The sequence below is a fragment of the Canis lupus genome, chromosome 14 (assembly GCF_003254725.2).
Source record: "Canis lupus dingo isolate Sandy chromosome 14, ASM325472v2, whole genome shotgun sequence".
In the NCBI taxonomy this organism is placed as follows: domain Eukaryota; kingdom Metazoa; phylum Chordata; class Mammalia; order Carnivora; family Canidae; genus Canis; species Canis lupus.
Window position 1 is genome coordinate 49809636 of NC_064256.1, and position 27071 is coordinate 49836706.

Sequence of the window (27071 nt, forward strand, 5' to 3'; positions counted from 1 at the left end):
ACTGAACTCTAAAATAATGATGGTTAAACTAACTTTAAACTTTCTTTAAAAAAAAAAAAAAGATTTTATTTATTTATTCATGAGAGACACAGAAGGAGAGGCAGAGACACAGGCAGAGAGAGAGGCAGTCTCCCCACAGGGAGCCTGATACGGGACTTGATCTTGGATTCCAGGGTCATGACAGGAGCCAAAGGCAGACACTCAACTGGCTGAGCCAACCAGGCGTCCCAAACTTTTAAGTTTCTGTGGTGGTGTACCCCCTCAGCTGCCTATAAACCTTCCCAAAACTTCAGTTCATTTATCATTTTGTAAGATAATGTGTAGTTCTAAGGAGATTTGTATCAAGAATATTGATAGGTATTTTTATATTTTCACCTTCCCTTTTCTGGAGCATTAGAATACTATGCATATTTATATGCAAACTCTGAATTGTTAGAAATCACTTCTGTGAACCATATACACTAACATTGAAACTTTTTCTTAGGATAAGAACTGTGAGTTTACATAAGGAAACTAATCCTGATAATAGAAATTGTAAAAATTTTAAGTATTATTTAAATAGTTGAACCTGATAGTGGTAGATAGAAATTACTCTGTTAATTTGGATTAGTATTTTTTAATGCCTTCATAAAGTATGCTTTACCTTCTCTTTTCAATTTTTTATCAGTGAGTCATCTGTTGCGTTTTTGAATTCTTACTATAGAAATTTCATGGGAATATATATAAACTCTATGAAGAGAGAGAAATTATTTTATAATAACAAAAGATAAGTTTGGGGGCACCTGGGTGACTAAGTCAGTTAAGCCATCTATTCCTGGTTTCAGCTCAGGTCATGATCTCAAGGTCCTGAGATCGAGCCCTGCATCAGGCTCCACACTCTACACAGTTCCTGCTTAAGATTGTCTTTCCCTCTTCCTCTGCCCTTCCTCCCTAAATAAATAAATAAATAGATAGATAGATAGATAGATAGATAGATAATTGATTAATTGATTGATCAATTCGGTGATTTGTTTTCATTAACCAGCAAAGAATGGCTTCTTGATATGCTGTAATATGGTATAATGACACCTCAAATTGTTTGTATGTATGTGTATGTGCGTATTGAGGGGCAGTTAAGAGCAACCACTGTAGCATCCAGTTCTCCATAACCATTTCCACTGAGAAATTTTCAGGGGTTTCAGTATTACATGAATTTACTTCAAAAAGCTCCCTAATATTTCTGTTTTCCAGACTTATGGATGTAGTCATCAGTGGCATTTTACTATGATTTCAAAATGATAAAATATAATAACAATTTTTGTGATGCCCTTTTCTTTATAAATGCCATCCTGTTCCTTCCTTTCTTTTCCTTGAGTCTCTATTTATCTCTCTGTATTAATTTTTATTTCAAGCTTGAAAGTATTTAATACAACTGTTATTAATAGAAATTTGTATTAGCCGGATCAATAGGACATGACTGATGTGAACTGTTAACCATAACAATGAAGGAAGTCAGATGAATAATATTTGCTTGTGGTGAACATTAGTTCAGTTAAAGTCTTTCACACATTTATACATGTATTAATGTATATAAACAATCACAGTAATTAGTAAGCTGCCTATTATTTTAGAATGTTTCTAAATCAAGTATTCTGTTATTTTAAAAGTCTATATGCTTGAATTTATTTATTTTCTAACACCAGTGTATTTAAATATCCTTTTTTAATTACTTGCTCTAGACTGGACTTCTAAGGCAGGCAGATAGAGCAAGAGGTATGGAATTAAGGAGAAATGGAAAGTCAGAGAATTTTAAAGGTAAAAAGATACAGAGAGACTGGAACAAACAAAAGAAGTTAAAGGAGGAAAGCAACACTCCCTGGAGAAAATGTGAAAGATATGACAGTCATCAATTATAATTATATTACTCTGAGGATGTGTAAAGCACATGTGCCATCTGTCACTGCCCAAGCTATCACATCAGTGATCTGATAGGTACTGCTGTTTCCCCGTAGGGGTTTCTTTTACTAATTCATTATAAAAGAATATGGTGAGATATTTCAAGGAAGAGTGGATATTTGGAGGGATATTGTATCTATTGGTGGAACATGTGGTCTCCAGCATTTCAGATATATGTCACTGCTCTGTAAGGAGCAAGTAGAATTTGATTATGTCCCATGAACTAGCTGCTAGTTTGAGTTCAGGTGAATAATGCCATTGAAGGAATAGGTGTATATTATTATATACATTGCATATATATAACTTTATATATTACTATATATCATACACATAATATACATATATTAATTTTATTATATATGTAATTTGTGAGTTTGAAATACTTTCATAAGAATGATTACCAAGAATGACTTCGCTAAACCTGATTTATTTTTTTAATTTTTAAAAATTATTTATTTAAATTCAATTTAGTTAACATATTAGTTTCAGGGGTAGAATTTAATGATTCATCCATTGCATTTAACATCCAGTGCCCATCACATCAAGTGCTCTCCTTAATGCCCATCACTCAATTATCCCTTCCCTCAACCTACCTCCCCTCCAGCAACCTTCAGTTTGGTTCCTAGAGTTCAGTGTCTCTTATGGTTTGCTTCCCTCTCTGTTTTCTCCTCATTTTATTTTTCCTTCCCTTCCCCTATGTAAACCTGATTTATAAATGTGTGACTAAGCAAGTTTTATTTTTATTATAAATGATAACTGATAACAATTAATAGATGGCACACATTTTTGTAATAATGAAACATTCTATGAATGAACTAGGTTCCCATGTTTTGATTAATTTGTTCTTTAGGAGGCTCTTACTGTTTACAGTACTATTAATATTTTTTAAAAAGCATTTTGAGTTATGTAAGTGATAGGCATTAGATAATGCTTTTTTATTTTTCATATTTTTATCTTAAGTATATTTTGCTTCTAGTCATTGGAAATTACTTTTTAATAGGATGCTTATACTGCTTATCTCTCACTTCCCAACAATTTTTGAAAAGGACATTATTTAGAGAGCAGTCCTCTTGTTAAAAACAAAGGGGAAAAGGCTTTAACTAGAATGTCCTACCTGTAATACTACACCTTAAGTTTCTGCTAGAGACAATCTAACTACTAAGTCTACACTGAACAGATATTTTCTAAAAACCACTATAAACAGAAAGTTTTGATCCTTTAATTTTTTTTAACTGCTTCATGAGTGTATATATGATCTCCTTATGGGAAGTATAAACATCAGGAAGGGGTCAGGAAAGCGTCATGACAATCTCGTTCCATTTCCCATTTTTGCTCCATATTTTCTCATTCGTGCTTTAATACACATTTGCATCCAAAGTAACTTTTAATGTTCTGTATTTGTTGTTGTTGTTCATTTGGTGTGTGCATACATGTATTTGTGTTTATATATGTGACATACATACATAAATTCTAAACTCTAAATTATTTTTAGTAGATAATATTTTAATATGCTTGGGTTTCTTTTCTTCACATTCCCTATACCTTTTACTTTTCCCCTACTGTTAATTTGGCAGTGATTACTTTTCCTAAGCTCCATTATGAGTCTGAAATTGATACAGTTTAAGACAAAGAAGTCAACTGCAAAATTTATATTAAAGAGCCTGGTTGTGAAAGGTAAATAGAAGCCTGTAATTCCAAGATCCAAAAAATTTTGATTTTTTGGGAGGAGGGAAGTAAAATCTGACCTAATTTAATTTATTTGGCTTCAAAATTTGACACCGGCTTATTTTTAGTCTTTATTTATCATCTTGCTTTGAATATCCATAGTTTTTTATAGCATTATTAGTGTATTAGATCTTAGGATGCTACCCCAGATTTTGCTAGGGTGCTATTTAATATATACTAAATAAATGCATTTTTAATAAAATGCATTAATTCTACATTAGCATGTAGAATTTAGAAAATTCTAGTATTTGAAAATCCATTTGACCTCAAGAACTTCAAATAAAGGACAGTGGACTGAAAAAAAAAAGTCTGATGAGAAAAGTCAGCAACATATTTTTAAATTGAGTATTTAATTGATGTGACTTTAATGCCTCAATGGAATCAAGCCAAAACTATTACATCTTTTTTTTTTATATTACTTTGTTTTTTCCTTCTCATTTCATAATAGGTAACATCTCAGCAGAGAGTATCGAGAAGTCTCTTGCCTACTAGAGGAAAAGGAAATAGACTAGAACATTCATTCTCTAGAGAAAAAGTTATTTTCTCTTTATCCTTTTCTTGCTGTATCCCAGCTTTTTATATTTTATTATGAAAAGAGTGTCTAGAAATAGCACTATATCAGATTTCATGATCTTGTAATGTATTGCAGTTTATATTAGAAAAAATAAAATACTGTAAGATAAAAATATGTTTAATGTACAGTTTGATCCAATTAAGTTCAACAAACATTTTCAAGCACCTATGGACTTTTCTTTTGAAAAAGTTCGGGCAGCCCAGGTGGCTCAGTGGTTTAGCTACGCCTTCAGCCCAGGGTGTGATCCTGGAGACCAAGGATCTAGTCCCACATCGGGCTCCTTGCATGGAGCCTGCTTCTCCCTCTAACTGTGTCTCTGCCTCTTTCTCTCTGTGTGTCTCTCATGAATAAATAAAAATCTTAAAAAAAAAAAGAAAAAGTGCATGTGTCTGCAGGAAATTTTACATACATTAAAAAATTAGTTTCATTGAATCCCTCCAAGTAATCTATAAAAAACCTTTATATGGTCTTTAGATGTCCCTGATATCATGTAAAGGTTCGGTGTAGTTTCTGTACCATGGTTCTGATCACTGAAATAGTCCACATCTAATGATGCTAGAGACAATTAGTCAAATGGCTGCAGTGCAATATAGTAATTCTTATAATCCACATAAATGCAAAATTAAATTGTACCACAGAGGAAGGAATAACTGGCATTTTACAAGGAAGCTTTCCTGGAGATCACATTTCAGTGAACAATCACAGAGGAATATTATAAAGAGATATGAGGGAGGAAATCTGGAGGAGGTTGGAGAAGAGCAGAACTAAATAACATTGTGTACTGTCTCCAAACACTATGTTCTAAATTTCCTGATTTTATTTGCAGAAACAAAACAGAACAGAAATTTAGTTTCTGAGTCTGGTTCTCTGGAATCCATTCACTTGTTCAGTAAATATTAGCTGAATATGTTTCCTGTTCTCTACTAGATCTTAGAATATGGAGCAGAGTGATGCAGTGTTTATTGTTAAGGAGCTCATTGTCTCATCAGAGAGACAATCAAATAAACAATCATCAATTGCAGCAGGACTTACAGGGAATGGGTACTATGATGACATTTTGGATAATGAGCAGTGCTGAGCCAGCTCTTAAGATTCCACTGAACTAACCTTGGAGGAAGATACACATATCTAGGTAACAGTGCTATAAACTAAAAAAAAAGAACTAAGTATCTGGAGGGATTTACAGACATCCCTGTACTATACCTGCTCCACCTTCTGACCTAGAACATTCCAAATTGCAGTCCCTAAATCTGGGACTCAAGGATTGTTGTTAGGCAGAGTTGTATTGAAACTTTCTGAGCTAGCCAGAATCAGGCTCGTTCCTTACAAATCTCTCTTTTCTTGTTCTATTTGGTTTCAAGACTATAACTCTTAGGATTCAGTATGTCTCAGTCAGTGTTCTTAGTGGCAAGTAAGAGAAATTAGTTGTCTTGTCTTAGGCAAAGAATATATTAAAAGCATTGTGTATAGAATGTCCTAGAAGGCTGAGAAACTTAGTAGGGAGGTAACAGTGCTCCCAACCACACTTCCAAAATGATGCTGCTACCACTTAGTACTGGACATTACAACTTGTACCTCTGACAATAATGAGATGGGACAATGGGCACCAGAACTAACATCACTAGCACTGTAACCCACCTTAAGCCCTGTAGAACAGCCAAAAAGTGTTCTCTGTGGTCCAGTTCTCTATCATGGCAACAGCAATCTTTCCAAATTCCATATTAAGTGTATATCATTGATGAGTCCTGAGACACAGACCTGCACCCCAGCTACAAAGGAAGCTGAATGAAGTAGGCAGGGTCTAGTCTAGTTTGTAAGATGAAGAAACCATTTGGTCTTAAAACACTGTGGATTGGTAATGCAAGTGATGGAAGAGCTGAGTAGTCAAATGGAGAACAGTTAAAACCATCCAGAGATTAGCAATAAGAGGAAGCTACTAACACTCCTGGGGTTAGAAAAGAAATGGGTATCACCAGAGTCCAGAAGAGAGGGAGATTTAGTTGGAACCAAAAGCAAATAAAGGAATGCCTAGAGAATGTTGGGACCATGAGGAAGAAAGCGTCCCAGAAGATAGACTCATGGAGGACATGCAACACACATGCTACCTGAGACAGAATACGGGGGACCAATACCTTTACCACCTTCTCCATTCCTCTTACTTCTAACCACTCATCACTGCCTTCTATTGACCTAACCTCTCCAGAAGTCTGCCGTTGTTTCCTGTGATAGAGAACTGAGCAGAAAAGGGGAGAAAACAGGCAAGTCATCTGAACATTGGGAAAGCAAGTAGCTGGAACTGTCAGCTTCAACAGAAGTTATGAGCTCTGCCTATCACCACAATTCAACAGATGGGAGATCCCCATTTGCAAGAGGAGTTTTTGGTTCCATACGATAAAGAAAGAGTAGTGGTATATTCACTACATAGACCACCAAGAACAGAAATAGGTATTAATGGAATGGCAAAACCTCCCTAGGAGAAGCAAACGCAGGGAGAACTTTGTCACCGAAAGTCAAGAGGAGTACTTGGAGCAGTGTGTTTTGGTATATGTATTCCTTAGTTCATACAGAGATGAATTACAGACTGCATCTGTCTCACGAGCTTGCTTTAAAAATTACAGTCGGAGGTTGTTTACCAAGTACTATGCTTCCATTCAAGGATGCAAACTGAGAATGGAGGCTGCCAAGGCAAAAGTCTACGATCAGGGGGCCAGGGAATCCTCATCTTCTTAATTGTCTTTTTCTGGACCTCATTGCAGGATTAATAAAGGAAACACAATCATGATTCTGTAGTACTAGTGAAAAGAAGCATTTCCCCACATTTCCCCAGAAGATCCAGAGGAAGAACAAATCTCTGAATCAAATTATTACCAAAAAAAAAAAAAAAAAGAAAGAAAAAAAAAGTTCTAGCCATCACCAAATCCTAATATCACTTATAGTTACTGAAGCTCTTTCTGCACTTATAGCTGATAATCACCCTTTCTTCCTGAAACTACTCCTGATAACACACCTCAGCTATTTATTATTTATTCCTCTTATTTTCTGAATTTATCTTCCCTCTGATACTTAATTATTAGTATTCTTTAGATTTCTTTTTTCTGTTCATTGCCCATCTCATGTGTCATGTTGTTGAAAGATATAATTTATTATCATATTTAATGTTCACAAATATTCAGGGGACTTCTAAAATCTACATAGTGAATCTTTCACCTGCTATTCTGAAGGTCTATATTCACAAGAACTTGGTTAACATCACCAATTTGGCCCCAAATTACATCTTTTCTAAAACTGGTTTTTCATGTATTCCTCCATTCCATTGGGAATCTCATTATCTTCCATCAGTCTGCCAACCTTGAATCCTTCATGCCTCTCATCCCCAAATCCAATCATTCGTAAACTCCTACCACTTACTGTCCTTCAAACTTATCCTTTACAATCCAATTCTATTGCAGGCCTTTATCATCTCTTACTGGATAATTGTTCCAAACAGCTAACTGGACCCTCTGCCTTGAGGCTCATTTCACATTTTACTCAACTATTTTCACATCATTGCCAGAAATTTATCTAAAAAAATTGTATACCACACTAACAAACAAAAACAAGCAAAACAAAACAAAACCCTTCGATAGTTACTTATACCAGATCAAAACCCAATCACTCAGATTCCTCAGTTACCTTAACTTTCCAGCCTATCCACTGACACTTTCTGTTTCACACCTCTTCTATCATTCTGAAATTGGGTCTGCTTCCCTTCCTGCACCACGTTGTTTTTTCTTTGGGGACAGAATCTTCCTGTCCCACTTCTGTAGACTTTATGTGGTAAATTCTTATTTAGTCTTCAAGACAAGATGATAATTTTTATTAATCCTATCAGACCAGACGAAAATGAATTCAAAGCTCCTACTATTTGTTCCCACCCACAGAACACTAAGCATAATTCTGTGACAATAGTTTGTGGGGTCCTGGAAGGCAAGATATCTCATTCATCCTTATGTCTCCAGATCTTATCAGAGACTAGTGCATATTGAAACTTTGAGTCTGAATATTTTGAGTCTAAATACATTTGTGTTCTTTTTCTGAACACAGTGGCCTTAAGAAAAATAACATTTACCTTTTATTATCTGTTTTCTTATCCATAAAATAGTATATCAATAATATCTAATTAGTTCTTTTGCATATTTGTTATGAGGCTCACATGAGACCTCCATAGACATAGATTATATGAAATATGCATATATTGGTTGTTTTAGTACTAGTATTGTTTTAACTAATAACAAATTATTATGAATTTGAGCTTAAGTACAGCTTCTTAAAAAAATAGCATAAGTAGACCTTTAACTTGGTAAGAAAAAGAAAAGGAACTTTGTTGTTATTGCTATAATAAAGAGAATTATCAGCAAAAAGTTAATAAATATAACTGATAAAAAGTGAATTTGTAAAAAAAAAAAAAACTTTTAAATCTATATAGGAGTCCTGGAAAACTCATGAAAAAATATACTTTATAACTTGATTAATTTAGATTCCAAGGAATGATTTAGTTTTCCCTCTAATAATATAACATACGGCTTAAAAAATAGAAGCCAAAGTGTGAAAAGAAATGAAGCAAACAGAATTTTGTTTATTTGACCTGAAGACTTTGATATGAGAGCATCATTTATCATAGTGATAGTCAGAAACTAATTCAGCTGTCTATTCACATATCCAAGAAGTCACTTGGAGTCTTTTTAATATACTTTTTGTCATCCATTTCATTTCTTGTTTGTACATAAAATGCATGAATAATTTAGGAGTGACAAAATATCCAGACAATCACTATAAGGAATTAAATAATCACTCAAAATTTATCAATTAAGAAGCAAAATAAAATGTTTAATGCTATTAAAAATAAAATGTACATCTGTCCAATTTGCAACAGCTAACACTATTTTATCTCTGAAATAGTGTAATTTCAGAGGTGATTACTATTAAATATTTAGAGAATTTTGATTCTCAGAACCCCAATGGACATGTTATAACTATGATATCTTCAGTAAGCCATTTTTACTGAAGTTGTTTGTACAAAAACAGATTAGCAAAGAAAAGAAACTTTATAATTCACCAGTTTTATCTGGTTAAAAAAAAAAAAAAAAACCAGACCAAAAAGCCAGACAAACCATTCCATTTGTATTTTTAAAAGCATATGCACTAAGGGTAGCCAAGTCTTTTCTTAATAAGCTCCACTATTAATGAATTGGTCTTACAAAATGTTCCAAAGCAATTTTCTTAGAAAACTAGGACAAGGTATTCCCAGGTTTTCTACTAAGCCACTCTGAAGTCACAATTCAGCCCGAGGAAGAAAAAAGGGTCCTATTCTCACTCTCACTAACACTTTCATTTTACAATCTTCTCTGTCTCTCTAGTAGGCTTTACAGTGAAATGGGTAGGAATAAAGGGAGAAAAGGAAGGTGGAGGGAAAGGAAGAAAAGTGAAGAACAAGAATGACAGAATAAATGATACCAGGCATAATCTTCAGCAAATTAAGATCTATATATTTTTATGTGCAAGCATCAATAAAAAAATAATTGCTGTTCAAACTGCAGTTTTATTTATTTATTTATTTATTTACTTTTTTTTGGTTTGTTTATGAGAGAGAGTGAGTGCATGTGCACTTGCAAGCAGAGAAAGAGAGGTAGAGAAAGAGGGAGAGAGAGAAGCTTAAGCAAACTCTATGCCCAGTGCCAAGCCCGACTTGGGGCTCCATCTCAGGACCCTGGGATCTTGACCCAGAGGTCCTGCCCTGAGCTGAAATCAGGAGTCAGATGCTTAACGGACTGAACCACCCAGGTGCCCCTGAGCTGCATCTTTGAAATTATACTACCTGTGTCTTGCTTATACCTGCTGTCCCCATTACCAGTTGTCTCAAGGCTACGTTTTTCTTTACATAAGTAGCTAAATATACAAGAAAAAAACTCAGTATCTTGTTTTGTTTGTTGCAAAACATTACATTTTCATTCAACTAAACTCATCATACTTAGAGTATATGCTTGCCTACTTGAAGAGCTGAAATAAAGGAGTCACAAAAAGCACATACATGTATTTTCAAGTAATAGCAATGCTATTTGAAGCCCAGTTCCCATACTGTGATAGTTCTCATTGCCCCATAGATCAGCATGGATTAACAGTAGATTGATCAGGACAGATAATGTTGTCACTATATAATAAAACAAGGAATTCCGGCGGCAGTACATTAGCTATTCTATGATAATTGGAATCATGAGCAAACAGATGGAGTCCTAAAAGGATGCTGGTAAACAACTGGACCTCGTTGGGAAAGACATTTAATATATTTCCACTTTTCCAAAGATCACAGAGTACTCTCTAAGTATTACCTGGTACCTACTTGTTCTCCTGAAAAAAATTATGTTGCTTGGAACCTATTTCTCATGCCGCTCCCTTATTAACTTGATACAGGAAATGGTGTTCTTGCAGTGGCACAGTCAGAGCTCTCAAGGAGCCCCTGGTGCCTTTTCAATTATTTCTGTTAAAAATAAGGCTCTACCTGTTATGGGGAACCGTTTTTAAATTTATTGGAGGGGCACATGGCAGCTGATAAATCATTGCACGTAAAAACAACCATACAGAAACTGGCTTAGAAATCAAACAGCCTTTTGAAAATGAGTTCAATAAAGAACCACAAAAAAGAATCTAATACTTCAGAGGAGTTGACTCTAAGTCTTACAGATTCTTATTTAGAAAATGAAATGAAAATGAAATAGAGCCTTCCTATAAAGTCAATAATAATCTTTCCAATTGATTACTACTGATGATCTTTCCATGGCATTGCTGAAGGATATCAGATGACCTTTGGGAATTAAAGGGACTGTGGCCTGGGACCCTATCTATGTCTTACAGAATTGTCATTCCACAAATTGTAGACAAATTACTATAAGCAGTATTATTTCATGAGAGGACGTTTCATGGTCCAACTCTTTCAGCAAGACCCAGAGTGTTTGAGGACCCAGACCCTGCTTCACCTCTTTCCCATGGCATTGGCAGGATTAACTCTGGGGCCAGAGGGTTGGGGAATTGGTAACTTTGGCAAAATTTTGCTTATTTGCCCAGAACATATCCTTATGCCACTACTTAAAGTCTGCAATTGTGCTGATTTCTAATTCTTCTACTTATTTTTTTCTTGCTCACGAAAACTATTGAATGCTAAGGCCAAACTGGAAGAGTCTTAGGAGAATTTGGGTTTTTCTTCATTGCTGTGGACATTTCATTGTGTCAGACCGCCCAAGACCATATCCAAATGGTATAGTAAATCATAATTCCTTTTTAAAATATTTTTTAAATATTCTATTTATTTGAGAAAGGGAGAGGGCATGAGCCAGGGAGAGAGAGTAAGCAGACTCTCACTGAGCAGCGAGCCCTATGTGGGGACTCAATCCAGGAGCTCTGTGATCATGACCTGAGCTACCCATGTGCCCCAGTAAATCATAATTCTTATAGAATAAGATGGAATCAACATGTTTAAGATATTTTATTGATTTTTAGATAATTTAGTATCTCCTTAGGTGAACTTACCATTATTCAAATATTAAATTTGTATAGCAAATGAGAAATTTGAAGTAGGTTATTTTTAATAATTGCAAACTATAGTTATATTTCTGTAATGTGATGATATAAGCAATAGAAGATTATTATATTATCCTTCTATTATTTTAATTTTTCTACAGAAGTATTTGTAAACAAAAATGAGATGATTAGCAATTCAAATAGTTGCTTTCTAAAGGGAATTTATAAGATGATTGCTAAAAAGCTCTTTTTTTCCCTCTCCAAAGGAAGTAATTGAAAGTTTTTAATATGAATAAGATTTACTTATAAATCTTGTTGTCTCTCTAGTTAAGCCCTAATAATACATTTATATATTGGGATCTGATATTCTGTTTATTTATTCAGTTAGTTAAAATACCTAATTGGATCTTAGCTTGTTCAAGGGCCAGGCACATTTAATAGGCTTAATATGAAAATGAATCTTTCTGAACTTAAAGCGTGAAACATTTATAGAGACATGTTAAACAAGGAAATTTTAGAGTTCACCTTAGTGTGCAATCATCTTTATTCACCCATGCAATCTCAGCATAATACACCAACGAATACATGGATCAAAGATGGATCATCACTTTTATACATTCCCTTGCCAGAGTAATTGCACAAGTTAAAGCAAGGAAATTGTTGATGAAGTTAAGGAATAAATTTCTGGGGTTCTTAGAATTGTCATGGGAGAGGTGATGGTGGACAGTTCTTAAGCGAAGAAAGGCTGTGTTAAAGTCGCCCATCTTTATCAGTTCTGCCTCTCTTTATGGATCCCCAGTTGTATGTATGGATCCCCTTTCCTGGGGAATCCCCTCTCCCTATGTACTTGAGCTCTAGCACATGGTACACTTCTTGATAACTCCCCACAAGACATTCTCCTATGTGGTTCCTTACATGCCAAACGAAATTTTCTAATGAGTGCCACTACTTTGTTCTTTCTACTTATTTTAAATACGGTGGATCCAAGACTGATGAGTCCTTCCTTAAATGTTGTCTTACCTGCCTTTCATTTTTCAGTAAGACCTGTAGTTGGAAAAATTCTTTGATGTCCTCCAGGATTCCCACTCCCTGGTATACACAGCCTATAAAACTGTCTCCTCTTTGGAGTGGGCAAAACCTGTAAATATGATGAGATATCCCTTTATGACAACATCACTAACCGATCTGCTCCGAGTTAATCAAAAGCAAGATTAACCTGAATAAGACTGACTAATCAGTCAAGCCCTTTAAAGGTAGGTGAAGCAGAGAGATGCTTTCCTGCTGACCTAGAAGGAGGGGAGAGCCAGGTAGTGAAATTCTATAAACTTCCTTTAGGGAAGGTCAGGGATCCAGGATAGGAGGGTAGCAACCTGAATAAACTTGGAAAAAAACCCACAGGCTCCAGAAAGGAATAAAGACAAGCTGACACCTCAATTTTAGCTTTGTGAGACTGAAAGCAGAGAATGTCATTTAGCTAGGCTCATTCTACAATAACCATACAAGAGCAAATGGGTGCTATTTGAAGCCACTAAGTTGGTAGTGAATTCTTACACAGCAGTGGAAAACTAATATAATATTCCAAGTGTTTGGAAAATGAATGGCCAGTCCCCTTTCTTAGCTTAGATTGGTAATACAGATATTTCTCTGGGGTTTAAATTTTTAATTAATTCAGTGAGAATTTGAAATAAATGAGAACTCGAAGTAGATGACATGCTTTCTGGTGGGTTTTTCCTTTATTTTTTTATCATTTTTTAAAGATTTTATTTACTCATTCATAAGAGACAGAGCAGAGACAGAGGGAGAAACAGGCTCCCCATGGAGCAGGGAGCCAGACGTGGGACTCAATCCCAGAACCCTGGGATCAGGATCTGAGCCAAAGGCAGATGCTCAACTGATTGAGCCACCCGGGCACCCTTTCCCTTTAGTTTTAAAGCTCACTATTATCGCTCAAGATCCATGACAAAGCCTGTTTTTAGTGATATAAAATATTTAGGATTTTCAAAAGATGCTTAATATGGTAGATTTTTATCAAATTGCTTTGCTTCATTGGGATATCCTAACCATAGTGACAACTGAAATTTTGATTCTTTAAGTTTTTCTAAATAAAATGTGCTGTAATATTCTCCATTAATTCTTCTACCAATGGAAATACAGTTTGAGGAATGTAGATGGCATATGGTTTGTCATATGGTGGACATTAATATGTTGTACTGTTCTCTTTCTCCCCCCGTAATTTTCAAACAATGTTTTTGATAAAACCTCTGATCTTCCAGGAAGCCAACTGCTCCCACCCTTGAGATAAAAGTAGTATCTGTAATTTTAGGACATACTGTTGTTACTTGGCATCCTTTTAGTATCACACAGACTCCTCATTTTTGAACAATCCTTTCATTTTAAAAGCATCTGCTGATGGCTGACATATCTCTAATGCATTCTGCAGAAGCCTGAAATTGATCTTGGTTAATTCTCTAGGGAGTTAACCTAAGTCTTCTCATACATTGTCTCTGGATTAACTATTTTATCTTCATCTGTGCCAATTTCTAGTTTGACTTAATTTTCTTGGACAAAAGTATTGAAGTAGTGCATTTGTGTAGTGCTTAGAAGGTTCTTCAGTAGGAATGAATGTTGCTACTTTGTGATTATGTACCTAGGTGATCATGTAGATGTAAAAAATCATGTTAGTATTCACAAAATCTAGGTAATTGGGGTTTTAATTTGAAGATAGGAATTGGATTATGGAAGTTGTGGAAATTATTATTTTTTTTTTAGTTGTGGAAATTATTGATTGAATATTTTCAATCATCATTTCTTTTTCTACTGTCATGTTTTTTGTTTTATTGTTTGTGTTTTTTTTTTTTTTTACTAAAGCATTTTACATATGGATGAAGGCAAACATGCCATCTCCTTTTTTATCTGGAAATTTTGTACCTTAAACAAGGAATTAAGGGTCCTTAGAAATGAAGAAAGTTCAGAATTATATTAAATATTGATATTTTTCTTGCTTCCTGTAGTACCAATCCAAGGTTCTATTGCAAGCTAATATTGCTCTTGTTATTTGTTTCACAAGATGTCTTTTCTCACATACATTGCCCTGCTATTCTTTGCTTTTTTTCCCCAAACCGAATGCTTTTAAAGTTTTCCCCTGTATATTTTCTTTATGATTCTAGGATTACAGTAGCTTTTCAGATTTCAGATTTTGGTCATATATTATTATTATTATTACTCCTAAAAGAACTCACTTAGATTTTTTTAAAGTAGTAACAGCTTTACTATATGTCCATATATAATTTTTTTGAGACAAAATTCATATAACATAGACTTTACCATTTTAAAAGGAATAATTCAGTGGCATCAAGTACATTCTCAATGTTATACAACCATCACATCTATCTAGTTAGAAACACTTTCATCACACCTAAATGAAACCTCAAACTAGTAGTTATACCCCACTTCACCCTCCCTTCAATGTCTGGCAACCACTAATCTGTGTTCTGTTTTTTATATTTACCTAATTTGAATATTTCAAACAAATAGAATCATACAATACTGTGACCTTTTTTGAAATAGGCATGATGTTGGATTGGTCAAAATTAGGTCTCTTTTATTTCTATACCTCTCACACAAATCAGAAGCATCAATTCAATTTAGAAATTTGGGAAATCAGGAGATTCACTTTCATCTTCTATATATTTCCCTGTGAGTCAGTCTTATTTAAGTTTGTTAAACAATTCTGAGGTTATTGGTTGTATTACTATTTAGGATAAATTTGACAGTAAAAATATAAGAGCTTCTGCTTCCAGCCATGACAGAACAGTTTATATCATATTAGGTGTTTTACAAAGGTAAACCAGGCAGCAGTATACCAACTGTCAAAGAATTATTTGAAAGTGTAAGAAGTTGACTATGGTAGCCAGATGCCACTTTCTGGGCAGTAAAACATCCAGGATTTTCAGGGGCTAAGATCTCAAAGGGGACGAAACCATATAGAAATGAGAGCAAAATACTTCACAATTTCCTTTAACATATGTGTTGTTTTCTGAGTATGCAAGGGGAAACTATAAGAAAACAAGTAGAAAGAAGCAGTTATATGGATAAAGATATAGTCAGAGATACATCAATCCATAGATACTGATCTAAATTTTAAGCAGAATAAATATGAAGACAAACCTTATTTAGGCATCCATATTTAGGTATCTGACAGCCAAAAACAGAAAATCTTTTAAAAAGCCAGAGAATTACATTCAAAGAAGTAAAATAAAACTAATAACTAAGATTATTCAAGCTAGAAGATAATGGAATCACATATTTAAGGCACTTAAATAATACCTAAACTAGCTTTCTTTCTTTCTTTCTTTCTTTCTTTCTTTCTTTCTTTCTTTCTGAGAGAGAGAGAGAGGCAGAGACACAGGCAGAGGGAGAAGCAGGCTCCATGCCAGGAGCCCGATGTGGGACTCTACTCGATCTCTGGTCTCCAGGATCAGGCCCTGGGCTGAAGGTGGCACTAAACCGCTGAGCCACCCGGGCTGCCCAATACCTAAACTTTAATTCTATTTTCACACAAAGAAAAACTGAAAGAGTATGTAACCAGAAAACCTGATTGTATTAAATATTAAAGGGATTTTTATTTCCAGTAAGAAAATGAGCCTTGCAAGAAAGATAGAAATGTAGTAAGGAATAAAAAAATCGCAAAAGTAAATATGGGGTTAACTCAAAATAAGTATTGGCTGTTTCAAACGATACAATGTCTTTACTGAGCTTAAAACACATATGTACTTAAAATATGTTATAGTAATAAGGCAGAATTTGTGTAAATAAAGTGTTCTATAATACTCTTACATTATATGAGAAATGTTAAAATTATTAATTCAAATGAACTATAATAAGTTAAAGGTTGTATTCTGAAATATCTGCAGCAGCCACTAAAGGAATAATAAAAAGTTGAGAAACTAGGAGCTCATAGAGAGGCAAAATAAAGTAACACTAATGGTGATGATGATGATAATGATGATAACAACTTGATTAATCCAAAATGAGGAAGGAAAAAAAGAGAAAATATGGACATAGAAAATAAAGGATGAAATGGTAAACTTAAACCCAAATATATAGCCAAATATATCAGTTATTACGTTAAATGTTAACAAATTAAATATATCCATTGAGACAAAGATTGATCAGACTGCAATGAAACACAAACACACACATCACAATTGATGTAGCTTATTCCAGGATTGTAAGGTCAGTTTAACATTTGAAGCCACTCAGTGTAAATCACCGTGGCTAATCAGCGTTAGCAGAATATAGAAAGAAACCCAGATGATTATCTCAAGAGTTAGAAAAAGTAATTTATGGTAAAACGTATCAACTTATGAGAGCCATACTTTTTTTTTTTTTTGGTCTGGCCATTCTAACATGAAGCAAAATCAGATTATCAGATCATACATTAATCAGAAACTTACCTAGTACCAAAAATTTTCAAGGATACAACCTGTGAAGAGGCTCAGATGAAGCAGAAGAGTAACTTCAGATACTAAGTAATTTTAATGGGCACCTCTGAAAGCAAGAATTATTTAGACTATGAAACATCTCTATTTTATATCTCAGAGATTTAGAGCTTAAATGATATTCTACAAGAATCTATGTTTCATAAATTTATAGGTAATAATTTACCATATGCAGTCAGGAACTAGTAATGCCCTTACTTTACAGAATATGTTTATCTTTATAATATTGCTTATTGCACATCACCCACCCTCCAGGGAACGGGGAGAGAAATAAATCCCTGAATAGCTCCTCTATCTAGTTCCTTCCAAGAGGCCTACCTACAAAATTCTATGGCAAATTCCCAACATAACAGTGAAATAATAAGTTTTCTCCAAGATAATAAATTAGATATAAATCAAGTGGGAATGTCCACGATTGCTACTTCTACCCAAAATTATGCTTAAAGTTCTAGTCATTTCATTACGCCAAGATTAAAGATTAGAAAGAATTGAATAGACTTGTCATTCTTTACAGAAAACGTGATTCTATACATAAAGAAATCTAAAATAAACTATAGAGAGATTTTAAATTTTTTTTAATTTTTATTTATTTATGATAGTCACAGAGAGAGAAAGAGAGAGAGGCAGAGACATAGGCAGAGGGAGAAGCAGGCTCCATGTACCGGGAGCCCGATGTGGGATTGGATCCCGGGTCTCCAGGATCGCGCCCTGGGCCAAAGGCAGGAGCCAAACCGCTGCGCCATCCAGGGATCCCTAGAGAGATTTTAAAGACTAAAACTTGAATTTTACATGATTTATGGATACAAGAACAATGTAAAAAGTTAAATGTGTTTTCTCTACTGCAACAAACAATAGAAAGTGATATTTTAAAAATACCAATTATAATACCAAAAATATCAAGCCTTGGTACTAAATTGAATAACACATGTAAAAACCACAAAATATTCTTGAGAGAAATTTTTTAAGACCACATAAATAAAGGAATATATCATTTTCATGGGTAGAAACACTGAATCATGTAAATAGCCAAGTGTTCCAAAATTGAAATATAAATTTTAGACAATTTTAATCAAAATTCTAGGAGACTATTTATACCTTAGTTATATTGAAAAGTCAAATTTAAAATTCATATGTAAACTCAAAGGGCAAAATGACCATCTTGAAGAAGTAGAACGGAAGTAGGATACTTATATATTCAGATATAAAAATTAAAACTGTACAGACTAAGTATAAGCAAATATACCACTGGAACTGAATAGAGAGTACAGAAACAGTCCCACACTTACAAGATCACTTGCCTTACAACAGAGTGATCATTACGTGCTGTGAGGGAATGGTGTCTTCATTTAATACAATATTTCAATTAAATTTTGCAAAAAATTTCATAAAAATATAAAAACAGATTTTTATCTAAATATTTATCTAAATATTTTATATTTAGATTTAATATATTTAAATCTAATATATTTAATAATCTAATCTAATATATTTAAATCTAATATATTTAAATCTAATATATTTAATAATCTAATCTAATATATTTAAATTTAATATATTTAATATTATCTAAATATTTTAACTAAATATTCATAAGAATACTCAATTTGACTCATTATTAATAACTTTTTAATAGATTTAATGAACAGATTTCTTTTTAAATTGCAATGGTCTTTCAGAGTTCCTATCCAACTCAAAAAGAGTAATGGTTGGACAGATTTTCTTTCTTTCTTTCTTTCTTTCTTTCTTTCTTTCTTTCTTTCTTTCTTCTCTCTCTCTCTCTCTCTCTCTCTCTCTTTCTTTCTTTCTTTCTTTCTTTTTCTTTCTGATTTTATTTATTTATTCATGAGAGACACAGAGAGAGAGAGAAGCAGAGACATAGGCAGAGGAAGAAACAGGCTCCCTGAGGGGATTCCAATGCGGGACTCCGTCTCACCAACACAATGCAACCCTGTATCAGGACCTGAGCCGAAGGCTGACACTCAGCCACTGAGCCAGTCAGGTGTCCTTGGGCAGATTTCTTTTTGATCAGTGTAATCATTTTGTCTTCATTTGAGAAGTTGCTTCAATCTGTACTAAACTCTACATTGAAAAATGGGCAGCACAAGTGGGTTTTGGGCTAAATTATGCAAATCATGTCTGGCCCAAATACCTATTTCAGATGGAATTGAGGAATTTTTTTTGTCTGTTTTGTTTTAATACATCTTACACTTAAGAAAGGAAAACAAGATTTTATATGGGATGCTATGAATAAAAAGGAAGCAACATCACTATTAATTTCTCTAATTCTCCCACCCCTGGGCCCAGAGGAAGATATTATCATATAGTCTCTCTGATATGGCTGCCACTTTAAAGATCTAGCTAAATTGCAGGTCTCATTAATATCATGTGATGAACACAATGGATTTCAATTAAAATGCTATAGTCCTATCTGTGTCTGGGATACACATTTTTTTTTTCTCCAGGGTAATAACCTTAGCTATGTTATGATTCTCTTTTCTCAACTCTATTATATCACAAAGGGAAAGCTTGTGTGTTATTGCCTTATTTTTTTCCCCTAGAGTGCAAAGAATAGGAGTTTAATTACTATGGCTCAATTACTTTATTGAAAAGCAAGTTAGCAAATAGAAATATTCTTTTAACCAATTCTGAATTGTTGTTGCAGAGTTATTCCTGTTTTATGGCACATTACATTGTAGATCAAAATAGACTCTAAATAAGCCTCTATGTTAAAGTTCTAAATGATCATTTTTCTGTAGTGATTGCCAGCTTGTTTTATATTTATCAGTAGACCTATATGGTACCATTATGCAATCAGAATTGTGTTATATAACTTGTTTTTACAATGCAGTGAAATGGCTCCAGAGGATGTGGTAAGAGTCCTCTCTCTCATTTTTTGATTCCATGTGGAGGAAGAGTAACATTCTTAGAACCTCACATCATTCATTCTTCCCAGGGGAGAGAGGTGAATAATCTGATGACAGCTAGTAATTTCACCTAGTAATAGTAATATTGACCTGTACTCTTGGCTCATCCTATTTTTGAGAAGCATCTCTTGTCCCTTCTTTTCCAGCCTGTATATTTGTAGAAGAGACTCTGACCTCGAGGCAGCTTGTTAGCACTGCCTCTGAAAGGAGGGGCGAGTACATCTAAATCTGGAATTCAGTATTAGAAAGTGCATTTAGCTGAGCATCTAATATCTTGCATGCAGTTTTTGTTAGTAATGAAAATTACATTTTCAATTCTATTTACCTGATGCATGTGGTTACCACTCAACATTGTTTTGTATTTGAGGAGTAGAATTTCAATTTACTGGACCCTTTGCCCCCTCATTATTCTAATAAGTATTTCTGTTGATCAATCTATGAATTCTTTTGTAAGGAAGGGAGTAAAGGAAGGATGGAATGAATTGAGGAAAGGAAAGAGGGCAAGTTTAGCTCTTTATTATCCTGCAACCTGGCAGTGTCATATCTTCCCCCTAATCGAATCTTCAATAACTCAAATAGATTGTGGAATGTCTTAATATGATTTTTGGTTGTTTCTCTTTGCCAAATACAGTCAATTCTCCTTACTTATGGGAGTTTTATTCTATAAAGCCACCGAGAACACGGGATGATTAAATATTGAATCATGGTTCCTATAGGAAATTCAGAGTTAAGTTCCTCCTCTGGCAACATGTTCATTCATCAACTGATCTATATGTAACCTTGTTTTGTGTGTGTTTATTTAAAGGCACCGTATTTAATATATATTGCTGATTTATTAGTGTCGAACTCATGGCCAGTAGTGCTATAATCATGCCTGAATGAAGCTTGTCTAACATGCATATTTTCTCTGTAAAGCATATCATAGCTTTCTTGTGCTTAATAGCACTAGGTAGCGGGTCACCAATATGCTTCATGGTCATTTTAAACAGTGGAATCACCAACACAATGCAAAAAAAAATGTGAAAAATGTGGCACTAAATTGATTGTGAAAAGACATTTATTTACAGAATGAAATCTGAAACAAGAAGTTGAAGTGTTGGCTTGTTTAACTTCAGCTAGGAACATAAACATAGGGCTATTCAGTTTTTTTTTGCCACTCTGTGTATACCCACAAATGATCATAAAAGTACCCCAAGTATTGATTTTGGGGTTATAAATTAATTGGTAGGTGAATTCACAGAGATGGGATCTGTGAATAATGAGGCTCTACTGTATGTTAGAAGGCTCAATGATATATTGTCTGCTTTCTCAGTTCTGGCCCCAGCCTCCAAAATATTCAAATAAAAGTATAAATATATGTTTTGAAAGTGCTTACTATTTTAGCCCAATATAGGTGCCAGTTAAGTGAGGGTTTTTATAATTTTTTTTTCATTTCAATGTTTCTCTCTGGAGAAATACACAACTAGAGAAAACAATAACTTTATATGTGGAAGTAAAATCCCAACACAGTGCTAAAACTTAAAAGAATTCTGTGAAGTATTTAACCTGGCAGATTTTTTATTTCAACATGGTTTTGTCGAATGATGAAAATGAAGGAATCTTTATAACAGAGATTTTCTCTGGTGACTATCCACTTTTTATTTTCACTATCTGCTATCAAGTAGAAACGTGATCGTTGTTCTACAGTTGAATTACTTCGAACTATCATTTTCCATGAGGTGATAGTTACCCTCTATCCTTGCTCATGATTCTTATATTAAACATTTCAACCAGACTACCTGTGCTCCAAAAGGTGCAACAAATATAATATCGCAAACCAGTCACCGCTACAAATCTAATCAAAACAGTTAGCAAATCACTTATTTTCATTGCTGATGCAGAAAGCATTTTTTCCTGGTGTCTGTTCACTCTGATCAGTGGTTCACCAAATTCTGAAAGAACAGCAGTACTTGCTTTTGTTTTACATATTATTCACCAAATACAAATCCTCCTTAATATCAGAGACTATTGGGACACCTGGGTGGCTCAGCGGTTGAGCACCTGCCTTCAGCCCAGGGTGTGATCCTGGAGTCCCCAGATCGAGTCCCATGTCGGGCTCCCTGCATGGAGCCTGCTTCTCCCTCTGTCTGTGTCTCTGCCTCTCTCTGTGTCTCTCATGAATAAATAAATAAAATATTTTTTTAAAAATCAGAGAACGTTTTGTTTGTAATTTGCTCCTCTTTGTGCCAGACTCAAGTTGTATGCCCTTTCTGAAATTCCCTGACATCTCCTCAGCTGCTTGCTCTGCTTCAAGTCCCTAATCACCTCCTTTGGGCCTACAAATCTCCACCATCTAGGTCTGACTAGTCATTCCCCTAGAAATGCTTGGCTATTTTTAGCTGCCCCCATGTAGCTCCAGTGGCCAGGCACATGCCAGAGATCTGTATGGAATGACACACCATAGAGCATGAAGTCTGACATCTAATACAACAACCTACAGGGCCCAGTGATACACAACAGGAAGTTTAGGGGAATTACTTCCTGATGGTTATCAACCTCACCCAGGGAGGAACAGGAGAACGGGCGGATCAGGAGATGCAATGCAATTCTCTACAGTACAATGAAGAGAATTTCCTCTCACCCATACAGCAGTAGCCCGCATAGTAGAACATCACTACAATTTTTTTCACCTCTTCCCCATACCTCATTTCCCCTTTTCCACAATCTTGCTGCCCTGGGTTTACCCTCTCGGGATAGAAAGTCAGTGCACCCCTTCTCCCTTCCAGTTCTGTTTTCCAGAAACCCAAACTAAGGTCATTTTTAAATTTAAAGCTTCAGTTTTCCTTACCGAGAGACAGGACTAATATGGGTTTGTGATTTTTTTTTCTATTTCTTATTTCTTTTAAAAAAAAGAAAGCCAAATTATGTAGTCAGCCTAGAAGGCTTCTCATATTAATAAGGAAAAAATCTCTTTGGAATTGAATGTATGGTTTACATCCCATACTAATACATATTTCAATTTGTAACATTTCTGCTTAGGAATAAAAAAGAGGGGCAGCTAATTTAGCTTGAAATTCAGCTTGTACTATGTGAAGTAAGGGCCCTTCATAAGAGTTTTGGTGTGTATTGTATTTATTCAGCACAGCTAATACGTAAAATCCAACTCAGGTGACAACAATTGACAGTCACACACACTTTCACCTTCTCCTCTGTACCACTTTGTGAAGTGCTTTTCTTTGAGCTTTGCTCAAAGAAGAAAACAGCAGGGGCCCCCACTTCACACAGGCTCCCAGAGAGAAATGATGTTGCACACTTCTCATTTAGAAATAAGGAATTTGGAATAAATCCATGGAAGTGAAAATCCATTAGATAATTGCTGCTAAATGCCTGGCATTTTAATTGGAGGATTTTCTGCATCACACTGCTCTTGAAATGGCACTGTAGTTTATAGAGCCCTGTCTACATCTTGATGGATAGAAGCTTTCAGAATAGTCGTCATTGCTGTTTTCCCTGTCATGTAAGTATTCATCCACTCTGTATGCCGTGATGGCCCTTTTGTCGAGGTGCCTAGAGGTTCATTATGAATTTTAAGAATATTTAGCAGTAATGTATAGTTGTTTTATAACTAGTATACATGAGACTAAGAGAATTAGTAGTGGGTCCACAAGTCCTGCCAGGACAAGGACAATAATTAGTCTTTTAATTAAAACGTTTTCTTCGCTTACAAGTTTCCAGGGTTTTTTCCACTAAAACTTCAGAAGTGTATACATTGATTACATTTTATGGTGTCACCAAATTTGGCTATTCTTGCTCTGTCAGATGTTAGCTATTCCACTTGCCTCTTTCCATTGTGTGCTTGCAACTCTCTCTCTGCACGGATTGTCCATTTCCTACCACACGAAGTATTGTTGCCCTTATCCCTCTCGCTGAATCGATATCTAGTTCATATTTCTAATTTTAAAAGATATCTTTTCATTTTTTTCCCACATTCTCTAACAGCTACTCTCAATTTCATCTAAATACGTATGTTTCCTCCGAGTCCCAAAGCTTCTCTCATTTCCTCCAGCATTCCCAGTCTCATTCACAATCGCCACTACCTTCCTTCTTAATCAAATCAGATAAACATTCTCTGCTACCTTTTAGCCTCCCTGTCATCCTGAATAATTACATTCTCTGCCATTTATTTACTTCAGACACTTTTAAAAATTAATAGTCTATATTTCTTGGGCAATTGCTTCTGATAGATTTTACAGGTTTCATTACATCAAAAATGTGATTAATGAGTTAGAGATATGTGTGCTTTTTTAAAAATAGAAATCTATCCTTACTTTTTCCCAATGAAACTGCTACCTCATTTTACTTTTTTGAGACTTTGCTTTGGGATTCCTGCACTTGAAATATGCCTCTCTTCTCTGTACTATACTATGTGGCCATGAGTAAGTTATTTTGCTTTTTGAATACTTGGGTATCCCATCTACATAATGAAGACAAATATTGTGTTATCTAGCACCCTAGAGAATTTGGAGAATTAAAGATATTTTATAAAAATTCCTGTCTATAGTGCTTGGGATCTGGTATTCACTTGAGAAATACTGATCATCATTCCTGGATGGTGTGCCTTTGGGGCACAATTGTATAGTTCTATGAGAAGTCTATTTAAACACACATCTAGAAATCAGATAGGAAGAGAAATTTGGAGGAAAAGGTAAAAATGTACAAGAGAAGTAGTATATGAATATATACAATGCCCATTTGAAATAGCTAAATATTCTTTACTTTAAAAAAAGATTTAATTTATTTATTCATGAGAGACAGAGAGGCAGAGACTCAGGCAGAGGGAGAAGCAGGCTCCCTGTGGGGAACCCAATGTGGGACTGGATCCTAGGACCCTGGGATCGTGATCTGAACCAAAGGCAGATGCTCATCTGAGCCATCCAGGCGCCCCAACATTTTTTACCTTGATTTCTTGGAATAGACTTTGAAATGCATTGAAGTACAAAATATTTTGAAACAATAAATTAGATATCACTAAAGAACAAAATAGAAATGTTACAGAAGGTTGTGAAGCAAGAGAGAAGCAGTTTACTGGGAGATCCTTCACAGTCTCTGCTTGCCTTAATTTATCTCTGAGCTGTGTTTGGGATAGCCCTGATATTAATGCTAAAAGATAGAGTAATAATTATCTTAATTACTTCTTAGAACATATGAGTTGACACTGTAGATTTGTGTGTGTGTGTGTGTGTGTGTGTGTTATGTGTATATATATAGTCTTGTTTTAGGCCATTAGCCCTATTTCAAAGAAACCTGATAAAAATTTTGGCATCAGATAAGTTTTCTGAAATCTTTATTGTTAAACCGAAACAGACAAACAAGACAGCGCTTTGTATTCTCATTCATTTCCTTTGTGAATTTTAATCCATTCTTTTATAGTCCACATGTATCTGGACTATAGTAAGCAATGATTTATTTAAAATTACTAACTGAAAGACTCATTTTATTTAAGTTTACTACTTTGTTGGCAAACTGGAAGGATGCCAGATGGTGATTTTTTTTGCTACTTATTTCCAAGAGTAGAGTAAATCATTTTTCACTTTTATAAATGATAATTTTAATAAGACTTATGATACCTCCTAGGTCCAGAGAAATACTTCCATCTTTTCTTCCACAAACAACTTGTGAGCTAGGAAAATATTTAAAAATAGTTAAAAGAAGTCTCCCCCAGTGACTGATGCTGTTGTAGCTACCGTGATAGCTGTGTTTCATGCTGTATAACTCCGAAGGACTCTGAGAAATAGAAAATTTATTCTCTTTCTCTTCTTTAACTTCCTTATCCGTCTAGTTACATGATCATAAGTGTGCTCTGAAATTATTTTTATCACTCTTTCACTATATTCATGACTATCATAATTAATGATTGCGTGATTATCCATTTAGTGATTATCTTATTAGATCTTAAAATCCATAAGCACGGGGATTTTACTATCTTATTCAAAACTCTATTACTAATGCCTAGCAAAAACGCCACGTGTCTGTTAGAAGCACAGAAGAGATTATCTAATTAGTCAATTAGCTTCATGAGTAGCAGACATTTTGTGAAGCTGTAACACACGTACCATTATTTTCATGTGTTTTGTCACCACATTCCGAGGAAGTAATGCTATGATTAGACAGATTTGAGGATACCTTTTACTTTAGGGTCCAGTCTATACCTGAATATTTTAAATTTGTGACAGGAATTTTAGGATATTTGGAGGTATGAGTCAAAGGGTTTTATATATCCTTGATTTTTTAACAAAAACTTACTCAGGCATAACCTGGATAGTGCACTTTGTGCATTTATTTGGTCCTCTGCACAATAGTAGAAATCTTCAATTTTCTGTGTCATGACATGATTGTGGGAGCACATGTCAAAGTGGGAGGATAGCTGTACCCCAGGTGAGATTTTCCAATATTGATTCAAACTTATGCTGAAATTAATTACAACTTCTTCTCAATGTGAAATCAAATCACCTTGGTGAAAAATTGAAGTTACAATTAACTTTGTCTCACATACACATACACATACATATTTATCATTAAATACATGCATATATATTCCTCAGTGTGTGTGTGTGTGTGTGTGTGTGTGTGTGTGTAAATACATATACATGTATTTCATGTGTGAGAGTTAGGAGGATATAAAGGTATAGATATAGAGGTCCAGAAGTAGCATGGCTTCAAGGTTGATTCAGAACTCAGTGATATCAAGGATCTAGTGTTTTTCCATTCTCAATTTAGTCAATATCAGTGTTGGCTTTTTTTTAAGTGTGTTGCTAGAAGCATAAATTCAAGCATTAGTTTCAAATATGAGGGTTTCTAGAAGAATAAAGTGATTATTGTACC